The 14573-nt window shown below is 30.9% G+C and overlaps 1 long non-coding RNA gene across 1 annotated transcript; it reads left to right on the plus strand.

Moving 5' to 3' along the window:
* The first annotated feature begins 9565 nt into the window (after window positions 1–9565).
* LOC116403215 lies at window positions 9566–12318 on the plus strand. Its single transcript, XR_004215866.1, has 2 exons — window positions 9566–11144; window positions 12055–12318. It is a non-coding gene; the product is annotated as an uncharacterized LOC116403215 (long non-coding RNA).
* The last annotated feature ends 2255 nt before the right edge of the window (window positions 12319–14573 follow it).

Consider the following 14573-nt stretch of genomic DNA (forward strand, 5'->3'; position numbering starts at 1 on the left):
TCTCATTAGCATCCATCTTAAACAATTCATAATTATGAACAAACATGCTAATTTTAGACTCTTTAACTTGATTTGTTCCTTCATGAGTAATTTCAAGAGTATTCCAAATTTCTTGAGCGGAAGAACACATGGATATTCTATTAAATTCATCTTTACTCAAGGCACAATACAAACAGTTAATAGCCTTAGCATTAAATGAACACTTTTTCATTTCATTTTCATCATACTCTTCTTCTAATTTAGGTGTATCAACATTATCAACATTTTTCATGGGTACATAAGGACCTTTAGCAACAATTAACCACAAATTATAGTCAATAGATTGCAAATAAATTTTCATTCTAGCTTTCCAATATGCATAATTTGAACCATCAAAATAAGGAGGTCTAGAAGTAGATTGACCTTCAACAATACCATTTGCCAATAGGTTTGCCATAATGCTCTAACAATAAAGTTTATCAAGAAATTAAAATTTCAAGATGAGCAACCTCGCTCTGATACCAATTGTTGGATCGGTATGGCAACCCTAGAGGGGGGTGAATAGGGTTTAAATAAACTTTTTGACAAATAAAAAGTAAAATCAACTAATTAGATATTTTCTAAAATTTAAATAAAGAACTTTGTAAACTTTGTTAAATAACAAGATTGATAAAAATGTATGAATGGAAGTATGCAATCAAACTCAACCAATAAGAATATGTAACTAAAATTAAATTAAAAAATAATTAGAAAAGAGTTAGAGAAGAAGACACCGTAATTTTATAGTGGTTCGGTTAAACTCAACCTACATCCACTTTCCCAAGCACCCTTGGGATTTTGATTGAAAATCTTCTTTGGACTCTTTCCACGGATTTGAGCCGAACCGATTCTTGCTCCTTTTTCGGGTTCAAGAGCAAACCCGATCCTTTCCACGGGTTAGGATCCAACCGTTACAATATGTTGAAATTTTTAAATCACACAAAAGAAAACTCTCTAAAAGAGTGAGTATACAATTTGAAGCTCACAAATTTAATCCTCACAATACAATAAGAAGCTCTCAAGAATAAGATGAAAAGAATAAAAATTGGAAGCTTTAGAGAGAATAACAATGTTGGCTTTTTGCTTGAGGATTATTGTAAAGATGTTGTCATTTTGTGTAAATGTGAAGTATTTAAAAAGAGAGGAAAGATAAATTCAAAATCATTTGGGTCATTAGATATAAGTAAAAGAAAAATGAATGGTTGAGATTTAAACTTAATTAGCCGTTAGACACAATACAAATAATAATATAATAATATGTCTTTTCAAAATACTTTGTTTAAAAAGAAATCAATAAAGCAACTTCACCATCTTTTAAAAAAACTAGTCGTTAGCCACAAGAAAAAATAATAATATTAAAATCATTTTCCTTTTAAATTCATTTTCTTTATAAAAGCCAATAAAACATAACAAAAAGCCACACTTGTTACTTCTTCATTGCTCCAAGTGGCTTTCTCTAATTGGTTCAAATTGAATGCTTGGTCGCCACGTCACCATCTCGGGTATTTTTTCGTTAAGCTTCTTTTAGCAATATTTTCTTCATTTGAACTTCGATTTGGGTGATTCAAGAGGCGTTAGAATCATTTTTCCAAGCTCTACGGTATGGTCTATTCAAATTAATAAAATTGTCAATAAAAAAATCAAATTTGTTATCATCAAAACATAAATTAATTGAATAATTAAAATAAATTAATTTGAGATTAAGGGCCAAAAAGCCAACAATCTCCCCCTTTTTGATGATGACAAATCATTGAAGAAAAATAACTTGAAACACACATGGTCAACAAGTAATTCTATTATCAACATGTTTCATCCAAAGAATTTGTGCACAACAACTAGCAACCGCAATATATTCCGCTTCGGTAGTGGATAAGGCAACCGAATTTTGCTTTTTACTAAACCAAGATACTAAGGAACTACCAAGAAATTGACAAGTCCCACTAGTACTTTTACGGTCGAGTAAACTACTGGCAAAGTCCGCATCGGAATATCCTACCAAATTAAACTCAACATTTCTAGGATACCATAATCCAACATCAATAGTTCCAAGCAAATATTTAAGTATCCTTTTAACAGCATGGAAATGTGATTCTTTAGGACAAGATTGAAATCTAGCACAAAGACATACACTAAACATGATATCGGGTCTACTAGCGGTCAAATAAAGCAAAGATCCAATCATACCTCGATAAGTCTTTATATCCACACACTTACCTTTTTCATCTTTGTCAAGCTTAGTGGTAGTGCTCATAGGAGTTTTTGCAACTTTACCTTCATTTAATTTGAATTTCTTGAGCAAATCCCTTGTGTATTTTTCTTGACTTATGAAGATGTCATCCTTGAGTTGTTTGATTTGAAGACCAAGGAAGAAACTAAGTTCTCCCATCATACTCATCTCAAACTCATTATGCATACACTTGGAAAATTCTTCACACAAAGATGAATTAGTAGAACCAAATATAATATCATCCACATAAATTTGTACTATAAGCATGTCATTATTTTTAACTTTAATAAATAGAGTATTATCAATTTTTCCCATCTTAAAGTCATTCTCAAGTAAAAACTTGCTAAGTCTATCATACCAAGCTCTTGGAGCTTGTTTTAAGCCATAAAGAGCCTTTTTCAACTTATAAACATGATTAGGTAAATCAAAACTTTCAAAGCCCGGAGGTTGTTCTACGTAAACTTCCTCCACAATATAACCGTTTAAAAAAGCACTTTTTACATCCATTTGATACAAAATGAAATTTTTATAAGAAGCAAAAGCAAGCAACATTCTAATAGCTTCTAATCTAGCAACCGGTGCAAAAGTTTCTTCATAATCTATACCTTCTTCTTGACAATAACCTTGAGCTACAAGTCTAGCTTTATTTCTAATGATATTTCCATTTTCATCCATCTTATTTCTAAAAAACCCATTTAGTTCCGATTATAGATGCATTAGAAGGCCTAGGGACTAATTTCCAAACTTCGTTTCTTTCAAATTGATTTAATTCTTCTTGCATAGCTAAAATCCAAAACTCATCACATTCGGCATCTTTAAAACTTCTAGGTTCAATTTGAGACACAAAAGCAAGATTACTAAATAAATTAAGAGAAGAACGAGTTTTGACACCTTGTTCGGGATTGCCAAGAATTAGATCCTTGGGATGGGATAGAGCATATCTCCACTCTTTAGGCAAGGATGAAGAACCCTCTTCTTTCTTCTCTATGATGTTCACATCTTGCATACTTGGAACAATTTCTTTGCCTTTGTCATTAACAAGTAAATCTCCAAAATCTTTTTCTAAATCATCACTACAAATAGACTCATTAGAAACATTATTCCAAGATTCATCAAATACAACATGAATAGATTCCTCAATAACTAAAGTTTTCTTATTGAAAACTCTATAAGCTTTACTAGTAGAGGAATATCCTAGAAAAATACCAACATCCGTCTTAGAATCAAATTTTCCAAGTTTTTCTTTGTTATTCAAAATAAAACATTTACAACCGAAAACTTTGAAATACCCAATATTTGGAATTTTTCCATGCCAAAGTTCATAAGGAGTTTTATCTAAAGATGGTCTAACTAAAACTCTATTTGAAACATAGCAAGCGGTGTTAACGGATTCCGCCCAAAAATATTTAGGTAAACCATACTCATTCAACATTGATCTAGCAAATTCTTGCAAAGTACGATTTTTCCTTTCAACTACACCATTTTGTTGAGGAGTTCTTGGAGAGGAAAAATTATGGGAAAAACCATTTTCTTCACAAAAAGCTTTAAAAGCATCATTATCAAATTCTCCTCCGTGATCACTCCTAATTTTGGAAATAAAAAATCCTTTTTCATTTTGTACTCTTTTTGCAAAACTAATAAAACTTTTCAAAGCATCATCCTTATGTTTTATCATCAAAACCCAAGTAAATCTAGAAAAGTCATCAACTATCACAAAAGCATAATAATTTCCTCCATAGCTAGCAATTCTAGAAGGGCCAAATAAGTCCATGTGTAATAGTTGTAAGGGTCTAGTAGTAGAGATCACATTTTTAGATTTGAAAGAGGACTTAGTTTGCTTACCCATTTGACAAGCATCACAAACTTTGTCTTTTTCAAATTTAAAACTAGGAAGACCTCTAACCAAACAATTTTTAGAAATATTTGAAATTAAGTGCATGCTAGCATGTCCTAGTCTTCTATGCCATAACCAAGAATCATTATGCAAAACCGAAAGACATTTATCAATAATAGGATAATCATTCAAATCAAGAGTGTACACATTTTCATCCCTATTTCCAACAAACAAAACTTTTCTATCACTAACATTTTCAATTATGCAATTTCTTTTATCAAATATTACTCTAAATCCTTTATCACACAATTGACTAATACTAAGCAAATCATGCTTTAAACCATCAACCAAATGAACATTTTCAATCAAAGTAGATGAATCATTTCCTATATTACCCTTACCAATTATTTTACCTTTCTTGTTGTCACCAAAGGTTACCATGCCTCCATTCTTTTTGGAGAAAGAGATAAGCTTGGATCGGTCTCCCGTCATGTGTCTTGAGCAACCACTATCCAAGTACCATTTGTTTTTCTTGGAGGCTTTCAAACAAACCTTATCATCATGTTCATCATCTTTGTCACTATGAGCCATGAGACCAAGATTTGCCATTTCTTCAACTTCACTTTCACTTTCACTACTATCATCCAATGTAGCCTTCATTGCCTTCTTCTTGGATTTCTTAGATGATTTGAGGAGAGGACAATCTGTTCTTATATGACCCGATCTTTTGCATTCATAACAAATCACCTCATCCTTTTTGCTTTTCTCACCTTTTGACTCTTTTTGGGTTGATAGGTGTTTCTTGAAATATTTCTTTCTTTTTATGAAATTTTTGTACTTACGTGAGAAATAAGCAATGTCATCTTCATCAAGGCCATCCTCATCTTCGGGATCAACTTCCAAGGAGATAGTCTTTAATGCAATGCTCTTCTTCTTTTTGGACTCATCCTCCAAGTGCTCCTTCATGATGATCTCATGAGTCATGAGTGAGCCAATAAGCTCCTCTAGTGGAAGTTTGGTGAGATCCTTTGCTTCTTGAATCGCCGTTACCTTAGCTTCCCAAGTCTTAGGTAAAGACCTTAGAATTTTTCTAACATTTTCGGAAGTTGTATAAACTTTACCAAGACCCTTCAAAGCATTTATGATGTTAGTAAATCTAGTAAACATATCGGTAATAGTCTCATTAGCATCCATCTTAAACAATTCATAATTATGAACAAACATGCTAATTTTAGACTCTTTAACTTGATTTGTTCCTTCATGAGTAATTTCAAGAGTATTCCAAATTTCTTGAGCGGAAGAACACATGGATATTCTATTAAATTCATCTTTACTCAAGGCACAATACAAACAGTTAATAGCCTTAGCATTAAATGAACACTTTTTCATTTCATTTTCATCATACTCTTCTTCTAATTTAGGTGTATCAACATTATCAACATTTTTCATGGGTACATAAGGACCTTTAGCAACAATTAACCACAAATTATAGTCAATAGATTGCAAATAAATTTTCATTCTAGCTTTCCAATATGCATAATTTGAACCATCAAAATAAGGAGGTCTAGAAGTAGATTGACCTTCAACAATACCATTTGCCAATAGGTTTGCCATAATGCTCTAACAATAAAGTTTATCAAGAAATTAAAATTTCAAGATGAGCAACCTCGCTCTGATACCAATTGTTGGATCGGTATGGCAACCCTAGAGGGGGGTGAATAGGGTTTAAATAAACTTTTTGACAAATAAAAAGTAAAATCAACTAATTAGATATTTTCTAAAATTTAAATAAAGAACTTTGTAAACTTTGTTAAATAACAAGATTGATAAAAATGTATGAATGGAAGTATGCAATCAAACTCAACCAATAAGAATATGTAACTAAAATTAAATTAAAAAATAATTAGAAAAGAGTTAGAGAAGAAGACACCGTAATTTTATAGTGGTTCGGTTAAACTCAACCTACATCCACTTTCCCAAGCACCCCTTGGGATTTTGATTGAAAATCTTCTTTGGACTCTTTCCACGGATTTGAGCCGAACCGATTCTTGCTCCTTTTTCGGGTTCAAGAGCAAACCCGATCCTTTCCACGGGTTAGGATCCAACCGTTACAATATGTTGAAATTTTTAAATCACACAAAAGAAAACTCTCTAAAAGAGTGAGTATACAATTTGAAGCTCACAAATTTAATCCTCACAATACAATAAGAAGCTCTCAAGAATAAGATGAAAAGAATAAAAATTGGAAGCTTTAGAGAGAATAACAATGTTGGCTTTTTGCTTGAGGATTATTGTAAAGATGTTGTCATTTTGTGTAAATGTGAAGTATTTAAAAAGAGAGGAAAGATAAATTCAAAATCATTTGGGTCATTAGATATAAGTAAAAGAAAAATGAATGGTTGAGATTTAAACTTAATTAGCCGTTAGACACAATACAAATAATAATATAATAATATGTCTTTTCAAAATACTTTGTTTAAAAAGAAATCAATAAAGCAACTTCACCATCTTTTAAAAAAACTAGTCGTTAGCCACAAGAAAAAATAATAATATTAAAATCATTTTCCTTTTAAATTCATTTTCTTTATAAAAGCCAATAAAACATAACAAAAAGCCACACTTGTTACTTCTTCATTGCTCCAAGTGGCTTTCTCTAATTGGTTCAAATTGAATGCTTGGTCGCCACGTCACCATCTCGGGTATTTTTTCGTTAAGCTTCTTTTAGCAATATTTTCTTCATTTGAACTTCGATTTGGGTGATTCAAGAGGCGTTAGAATCATTTTTCCAAGCTCTACGGTATGGTCTATTCAAATTAATAAAATTGTCAATAAAAAAATCAAATTTGTTATCATCAAAACATAAATTAATTGAATAATTAAAATAAATTAATTTGAGATTAAGGGCCAAAAAGCCAACAAAATTAAGTAGTATTTGCAGAGCCCACCATGTATTGATAATAAGTCATGGTATTTTGACATCAAGCAATACATAAAATGTAGAGAATATCCAAATGGAGCTTTAGAGAATGACAAGCACACAATAAGAAGGTTGGTCATGAACTTTTTCTTAAGTGGTAAAGTTCTTTATAAAAGAAACCGTGCTATGGTGCTCCCTCGATGTATTGATATGGAAGAAGCAAAACAAATTATGACAGAAATTCATGAAGGAATATGTGGAACACATGCTAATGAACATATGATGACTAGACAAATATTTAGATCTGGTTATTATTGGACAACGATGAAATCAAATTGCATAAAATATGCAAATAAATGTAAAAAATATCAATTTTATATGGATAAGATCTATGCAACAGCATCTTCATTGTATGTCTTGTCAGCACCCTGGCCGTTTTCTTTGTGGGGAATGGATGTTATTGGACCCATTGATCCTAAAGCCTCAAATGATCACCATTTTATTCTTATGGCTATTGATTACTTCACTAAATGATTAGAGGCAGCATCGTACTACAATGTTACAAGAGGAGGTGGTGCTCAAGTTTATCAAGAAATAATTGATATGTCGTTATGATCTCCCAGAGGTTATTATTACAGATAATACCAAGAACCTTAATAACAAAATGATGGACGAACTTTGTGAGAAATTCAAGATCAATCATAAAAATTTGACTCCATATCACCCCAAGATGAATGTGGCAGTTGAGACAGCCAACAAAAATATCAAAAGAATCATTGAGAAGATGACAACAATATACAAAGATTGGCATAAAATTTTACCGTTTGCACTGCATGGATATCGCACATCAGTTCGTACTTCAACAGGGGCAACACCATTTTCTTTGGTTTATGGTATGGAATCTGTCCTACCTTTAGAAGTTAAAATACCTTCATTTGACATCGACATGCTGATTTAATTATTTATCTTTTTAATTATTTAAGCACTCATTTTACATTATGTGTTAATTGCTTGTATCCATGGCTTGGTCTGATTAATTATTTTGCATCTTTCTGCATTAATTAATTATTTTGCATATTTATGCATTAGTCAATTATTCCATATTCTGCATTAATTAATTATTTCGCATTCTGCATTAATTAATTATTTTCGCATTTTGCATTAATTAATTATTTCGCATTTTGCATTAATTAATTATTTTGTATCATTTTAAATTAATTAATTATATTGCATCCATTTTGCATATTGTTTATATTATCCATGTATTTATTTTATCTCACCATATTATCCTTCAAGTATTTTTCAAATTTCATAATGATTTATCATTGTTATTATTCATTTTTCAATTTAAATATAAAAATGTTAATCGGGAGAAAAAATATTGTTTTTTATGGATTTTATAATTTAAATTCCATGAATACATAAAATTTTTCCGTTTGAAATTTAATTAATAGATTGTTTTTAAATAAACACATTTCATATTTTAAATGAGACTGAGTAGTGTTTTTCATGAATTTATTAATTCTTAGATACATGAAATTTCTCATTAAACACCTATGATAGAGATTAAAATATCAAATTTTGATATCTTAATATTCTTAAGGTGAATAAAAAAAATCTTTTAAAATAAAAATAAACTCCATTATTTTCATTATTCTTTATTCCATATATTTCAAAAACACATATATAGACATATATTACAATATGTTTTCTGACACTTGTCTATTATAAATTTTCATTATGTATACAACATTGTTTACCCGTAAGGTATCATTGTTTTGTTGACATGAATTATTAAATATATACCACATATTATTTATAATTATACTAAGTTTTTAATATTCTTGCAAAATAGAATAGGTTATATATTTCATTTATTACATATATACCACATCTAACTTTCTATTATAATTGTTGCTTAATTTTCCAATATGATGTTATATTATATATACACTACATCTTATTATATTATATATACACTACATCTTATTCACAATTATATTATTTAATAACTTATATTTGTTATATTATTTGCATATTCTGTAATTTTTCTTAATGCGTATATATTGCAATATATACGTAGATTATGTATTCATTTCTTATATTTTTTATATTTCTTACATAATAATTCATTTATGTTTTGTGATTTTTTATATATATACCACGGCATATATTCAATAATACATACACATTTTTTTTAAGTTGTGTGTTTTTTTCTTACTATATTTAACATGAATTATATTTCTTACATATATGTTACTGAATAATTCATTTTTTTTCTTCATACAATTTTCTAGATCTTCAATTTTTTCATCAAAGTCCTTACATTACAATCATATTCAACTTTCCTCAACATTACATATTGTAACACCCCAAACTCTTAGACATTTCTCTTAACTTAATTTTCAAATTTTATTAAGTTTTTTTTTAAAAAAAATTGGGTGTTATTTTTATTTAAGATTGGTAAGAAAAAGATTTAATTAATGAAAAAGAAAAGAATTGAAGGAGGAAAAAAAAAAAGAAATGGAAAAGTATAATAATATATTATTAGTATTATTAGTATTAGTATTATTTAAAAAAAAAAAAAAAAAAGGGAAAGAAAGTGAAATCGCGTGCGTTTCCCCTCCCTCAACTCTTCTTCTTCTCTTCTTCTCTACGTGCCCTAGTCGCCGCCCACCGTCTCCTCATCGATGTCGTTCGAGTTCGTGCGCCACTTGTTGTCGTTGCCCATTAATCAAGCCGAGGTGTTCACCGTGGGTCTGCGTCGTTTAACCATTTGTGAAGCCATCATCGTGCACGTCTTTCTACATCCAACGACTACTCAAACAAAACTCGTCCCGAGCCGTCGTCGTTCCGTCGGAGCTGAAGCCGGAGTGTCGTCCATCCGTGCCTGTGTCCATTTGTGAAGCTCCGTTGTAGCCGCCATCGCCAGTCGTTTGCGAAGCAGTGGGCCGCGAAATCATCGGTCACGCGACTCTCCGTTCGATCTCGCTTGCCCCCATCTGTAGAGTCCGTCTCTCCGTCGCAAGCGTTTTGTCTCTATCTCCATTGAAGCTGAAACTGACCGAGCCACATCATCCACCATTCGCAAGGCCGCCGACCGTTCACGCTATCTCACCGTCGCGAACCACTTTGTTCGTGAAGTTGTCAGTCGTTCGCGAAGTGGTGCGTCGTGAAGCTGTGTCTGCCTCCGTTCGCAAATCTGAAGTCGCGCGCGTTCGTGTCTTCCAAATCGCTCGTGTAACGCAGCTTCACTTCTCCAACCGGGATGGGTCACATCCAAATCTTTCTCTAGCGTGGGTCGATTTCACCTGTGCTAAGTTGCAATTTCTGCCAGACCACAAGAACTATTGGGTTTTAGTGTAAGTTCGTAATTGTGGATTTGATGTATTCCGCATGATTGATTCGTTGAGATGAAATGTTAAATTTAAACGTTTGGTTAATATTGTTCTTTGAAGGTGTTAATTGAGGCGGAGTTAGACCTCATGAAATCGCTACAAGTTTGTTGGGTAATTGACAAAAATAGGCCAAAAATGGGGTAGATAAAGAATTTTAGGATTGATTTGTAAAAAAGTTGACATTTAGGACAAATTGGAGGTAAAATGACGAAAATACCCTCATTTCATGTTCAACATTTCTATTTAAGAACCTGCGAGATGTCTACCAGATGTTTGCGAGATAAAATAATAAAAATAATAAATTGTTTTAATTGTTTTATTTTTTTAAAAAATCCTAATATGAATTGTGTTATATGTATATATATTTGCATCTTAAATGTATCAAGTTGATTTATGGTTGATTTAAGGTTATTTTAGAGATGTTTCAAAGGATGTTAGCAATTTATTATTATTATTATTTTATCTCGCAAACATCTGGTAGACATCTCGTAGACATCTTGCAAACATCTCGCAGACATCTCGCATGTTCTTAAATTGAAATGTTTAATCTGAAATAAGGGTATTTTCGTCATTTCACCTTCAATTTGTCCTAAATGTCAACTTTTTTACAATCAATCCTAAAAGTCTTTATCTACTCCATTTTTAGCCTATTTTTGTCAATTCCCCAAGTTTGTTTGGAGTTAAATTCTCTATTTAAATTAGGATTGGTGCGTTGGATTTTGTTGATCAAGAAACTTAGAAAATCTTAAGGTAAGAGACTTTCTATTGGAGTCAATAACAAAACAAAATTAAGATGTATTACTGTATGGACATATAATATTATATCTTAACTGAGTAGGGATGATGGTTATGATGTTGGTTTGGATGTTATATCTGAACTGAGTAGGGATGATGGTTATGATGTTGGTTTGGATGTGGACTTAATGTTTAATGTTTATTGTGTTTGACTGGGAGAAATTTATATATATGTGCATGGATTGATGTGGACTTGTGGTTGAGTGTATGTTGTGACTGTCTGGTTATGTATATGTACAAACATAAGGATATGGAAACGACTGAATCTCGTAGATGTTGCTTATATAAAGTGTGGATTTTAACTAGTAGGTTGATTGTTGTTTAGACTGAATGTATGATCTACTGTTATGGTTGTGTGCTTGTGAACGGAGGAGACGTCATGGTTATGCCCTTGTAGACTGAGGAGGAGGTTATGATTATTTAGTTTGTTAACTGATGTACTGATATGTTTTTGACTGACCTTGGGCTAAATTAGAGTAAGACAGACTGTTTGGGGTTAAATGAGGAGTTTATGTGATGAGAATGTTTAACTGAACTGTGAACGACTGTTAAGATGTTTAGAATGGAATGAGGGGAAAATTATTAGTTTTCCTATTGGGTAGTTACCTTGTCGGTGTCCTATGAGATCACCACCCTTTTGTGCATCCTTCGGGAGCACTCGACTGATTTGTGCATCCTTCGGGAGCACTAGACTGATATGTGTTTCTGCAGAATACTAGACTGATATGTACGTCCCTCGGGGTGTTAGACTGATTATGTGTATCCGGGTATACTCAATAAGAAGTAACTCCATTTTTCTCATAACGAGTAGTAGGTCTCTTACTGAGTATATTTATACTCACCCTTTTATGTTTAACTTTTTCAGGCAAAGGTAACAAGGATGGCAAACCGACGAGGGGCAGGAAGGAAGTGTGATTGCCATAGGGAGTATGTTATTTTTTATTCCGCTTTATGTTTTTTATGTTTAAAACATTGTGATGGAATTGAGCTTGCAAATGTTCTATATTTCATTTTGTATCAATCAAGGTCTTTTGTAAAAAATTAACGAGTTTGGTCGTTACACATATACTAGAAAACAACTAATGTTTTAATTACATATATTACATATAATCATCATAATTATTTCTCATTCATGTTCTTGTAAACATAAACAACTTTAATACATAATCAATATAATTTCAAACATAACGTATTGTTTACTACGTAAGATATGAATATAAATACATAAAGAAATTGATATAAAAACTTTTCACTAATACAATATACATCGAATTTATATATATTATTTAGTATATATACCTCATATTATATACAATAATATCTTATACATAATTCCTATAGAATTTGTGTTTAAATTTTTTGTTTATATAGTAAATATTACTAAAACAGTAGTAAGTGACATGATCATACATACATATTTTTTCTTTATAAATGTATTTGATTATATTATACTTTAATATATCTGCAATCTATAATAGTTATGTTCTATGTTTTAATATATGTATACCCCATTTTATATACAACAATACTATCTACTGACATATAGTTCTATTATTTTTTGATAGGATGGCCAAAATGTTGTTCTTCTTCAATGTTGAATTCTTAATAAACTCTAGAATGTATCACATTCAAAACTAGATTTTCGTTTGTTATATGTTTTGAATATATATAATATTAAGCACGAAATTTCTAGTTAGATTCTGTTGGATAAGTTTTGTATTTGTCGGTCATCGAAAATTTTATTCTTCACCGCTGAAATCTTAATAAATCCTAAAATGTATCACATTCAAAACTACATTTTCATTTGATTGCCTATTTAATTGAATATCTAAAATATACCTAATATATCTAATGTTTCCTATGTGTTAATATATACAATACTAATCTCGAAATTTTAACTAGATTATGTTCGAGAAGTTTTGTATTTGTCGACCATCGAATGTCTTATTCTTCACCTTCGAACTCTCTAAAATTTCGAAGTAAAAACTGTAATCCACGTTAGAAGGAAAAACTGTAATCCACGTTAGAAGGAGTAAACATGAAAGGTTTTTCAGTTCTTTTCAAAACCATATCCCATGATTTTTTTCATTCAGATATTTGTTATAAATCAATTAAATAATAGAAATTGGTATTAAACTAATTTGGGCCCACTTCTTTCCAAAATCGTATCCGAGGATTTTTTTCAATTAAATATTTGTTACAAATCAATTAAATAATAGAAATTGATATTAAATTAATTTGGGTCCACTTCTTAAAACTATATCCCATGATTTTTTCCATTTATATATTTGTTATAAATCAATTAAATAATAGAAATAAGTATTAAAGTAATTTGAGCCTTACATTTATGTAATATACTAACCCACTTAGGACTTTTGTGAAATTTATTAGTAATTTGGATCCTTCATGTAATATCATATAGCAATTTAGGCTATATGAGTTAAAGACCCTTTTTTTAACGATAGTCATCAACTTGGTATAATTAGGTTGCATCATTTTTTTGTCTAAGCCTAACTAGCACTACTCAATACATGACACTATTTTGTAAGCTGATTCAAACTCACATCCAAACTAGTATAAACCAACTCCAATCCTAGCTTGAACTTTCCCAAGCCAAACAGAATGGAGAATCCAACTTGTAAAACACTAATAAACTTAGTATAAACCAAACTTAGTATTACTTTTTTAAACTGTGAATTATTATGGAAATTCTTGGAATATGATGGTCAGTCATATTACACCATGAACTTTGATGTTTTACAAAATACTTTTAAGGCTTCATTTTGAAAAGCATCACAAGACTCATCTCATCTAGGATGAGTCTAATAAGTACCTATAGAAGTCTTAAAAGTACCCCAGTAGAAGCCTTTTTAAACTTTAAATGAAAATTGCAACATAAAATGATTATAGCAATAACCTAGAGAAGCATTATAGTGTTCAAATTCCAACATTTGTTTCGAGTCAGCGACACGTTTCACTTCTTGATTTTCTTCAAAACATTCAGAATAGTTTTGAAACATTTGGGACTTATAAAAGGTTAAAAGTACATTAATTAATTTGTATAAAAAATATTATTATGTAGCATGGGAATGTGCAACTCGGAACCACTAAATATTCTCATAGATTTTGTCGATAGAAAAAGAAAAATCATCTATTGAAAACTAATCTTCATTGAGAAAAGAAATGACAAGTTATTGAGATTAAACAGTTAAAACATATAAAACCACCGAAGATTGAAGATCACGACCCACCTTGAAGTGAGTATGGAAGAACCTTTTATCCTTCATTTGACAAAACACAATTAAGTTAATGATCCAATGTATACTATCTAAAGCTCCTCAACACTGCCATAAATTAAATTTCAAGAGAAATCCACCGTTTCCT

The sequence above is a fragment of the Cucumis sativus genome, chromosome 4, assembly GCF_000004075.3.
Source record: "Cucumis sativus cultivar 9930 chromosome 4, Cucumber_9930_V3, whole genome shotgun sequence".
Classification (NCBI taxonomy): domain Eukaryota; kingdom Viridiplantae; phylum Streptophyta; class Magnoliopsida; order Cucurbitales; family Cucurbitaceae; genus Cucumis; species Cucumis sativus.